The sequence below is a fragment of the Penaeus chinensis genome, chromosome 19 (assembly GCF_019202785.1).
Source record: "Penaeus chinensis breed Huanghai No. 1 chromosome 19, ASM1920278v2, whole genome shotgun sequence".
Lineage (NCBI taxonomy): Eukaryota > Metazoa > Arthropoda > Malacostraca > Decapoda > Penaeidae > Penaeus > Penaeus chinensis.
The window spans coordinates 2,682,404-2,684,903 of NC_061837.1; positions in this window are offsets into that span (position 1 = coordinate 2,682,404).

Sequence of the window (2,500 nt, forward strand, 5' to 3'; positions counted from 1 at the left end):
TATATATATATATATATATATATATATATATATATGTATGTATATATACACACAAATATGTATATTATAAAGATATACATACATACAGACAGACATGTGTGTGTATATATACATATGCTGTATCTATATATACACATCCATGCAAAAATGCAGACATACATATGTATATGAATATATACATATGTATATGAATATATACATATATATACTGTCATATTTATATTTGTATATAAAAAAGTGCATACTTTTATATTGTAAACCAGGATATGATTATGGAAATCCATCGGGAAATATATCATGACGTGCATGCATTCCTGTAAGGTAATGAGAGCATTTCCCGGTTTACGGTGTATGGAATGAGGCCAAGATGTTTTTTGTGATTATCTCGGTCTCTTCATTATATTAATGATATTCAAAATATCCTTCATATATTGATGTAATTTTGTTTCAAAATGTTTGTGTATGAGTAATGAGTTGGATGAAGCAGTGTGATTATTTTTCTTTTTTTCCCTCTCTTGTTTTTCTTCATTTGCTTTCCTTCTTTCATTCTCCACCTTTTGTTTTTGCAAGACTGAAAGAACGCGTGAATATTTAATGGACAGGATTTTGTCTGTTCGTTAGATTCAAATTTTTTGCGTTAGTAGTAATGAGAAGTAGCCTTTGGAGTTAAGGTCACAAAATATTGCTCATTTTTCGCTCGTCTAAATTTTCTGCACAATAGATTTTATGCATATATTTTCAGTACCTATTTTCTGCTTTCTCTTATTATTTCTTACATTATTGCTGCCGCATTGTTCCTCACATTCATTCGGGATTACATTGTAGCTAGTACAAAATGTCTCTTTGGTTATCATATCCTTTCTTGTATATAGTTTTATCATATCCTCATTTTGAAATTTCTTTTAAGAATCATTCACGACACACTGAAAGATGTGTAGGGGGAGACGTTGATAAATGATAATTGTAGCAGTTGTAGTGTGTATTGATGGAGAAATTGAGAATAAAATGATAACCATAATGATGATATTAATATGATCATTCCTGGAATAAGATCTCAATAGCTGGGTATGGTATATATTGTTTTGTAGCTAATATTATACTAGCATTTAATTTCCGTCTGAAGAAGGTTAATGATGAAATGATTACTGTATTTTGCAGAAACTAATAAGTTCTTCTCCTTTTTCAAAAGCTTACTGTGATCTAAATACTAGAGAGAGAGAGAGTGAGTGAGTGAGTGAGTGTGAGTGTGTTTATAATAGACAAACACATAACTTTTTTGTTTTGTTGTGTATTTTATTTTGTTCACAAAAGCTTTACCAAATATGTTGACTTTTTCTTGTAGATAGGTTTTTTAGACATATTTTGAATTCATCTTTCTGATATATGCCTGTGTATGAGCGTTTGGGTGGGAAAAATACATGTACAAAGATATAAGATTTCTAGGATTCCTCAGTATATTTGTTAGTTTTATTTTTTTCCTTGTGTGTGTGCTTGTGTGCGTGTGTTCGTTCGTTCCTTCGTTCATTTGTTTGTTTGTTCGTTCGTTCCTTCGTTCCTTCGTTCCTTCGTTCCTTCGTGTGTGTGCGTGTGTGCGTGCGTGCGTGCGTGCGTGCGTAGGTACGTGCGTGTGTGTGTGTGTGTGTGTGCGTGTGTGAGTGCGCCCTCATTTGTTTGTTACATTTTCAAATTTAAGTAGGTGCTTTGGTACATGCCTGCTTGCATTCATTAATATATTTATCCTTATATATTTGTACATGTTATTGTGAGCATGTTTATCTTTTAGTTAGACAAGAGTCTAAAATAATTATCCAATTTGTTTTCTAAAACAAAACATACCCATGATAATATAGTTATTCAGCCCCAGTGCCACCAGACAGGTAGGACAGCATAGCAACTGTTGGGTGCCTGTAGGGCTACTTTGCATCAGTATGCAATTGGTAGTACATTGCACTTGAGTCATCTGTTGTAAATTTGCCATTGAAAGTTATTGAAATCACTGGTTCCCATACAGATTAGTTAGTCCAACATTCAGAGAAAAATATAAAATGAGATATGCTGCATGTATAAGAACAATATCTTTACTCAGATATGTTTCATCCACTTGAAATGTTATTCCAATTTTAAATTTATTTATAATTAAGTGATTCATATAGGTTTTTTGCAGCCCAGTTTCCAAACATTGGCAGCCTGTTCGGCCTGTTGCAGATGCCATGATTTTTTGCTGTTGCTCAGACCATAGTCTATATACTTTTCATATTGTGGATGGCAAAACACTATTTTGTTATATTTGAACTTCTGAAATTACTCATTAATGCCAATAGTTATTTGGAAGTATGACATCTTGCTGTCCATAATGGATAATGAAAAATCTGTGTCTGAAGCAGGCCTTGCCAATTAGGCCTTGTATTCAACTATTGAAGGCTTGGCTATAATTTAATTTTGCCAGAGTTGGTTTGTCTTTTCTCACCACCTACTCATCCTTCATTCCTTCTCTCTCCTC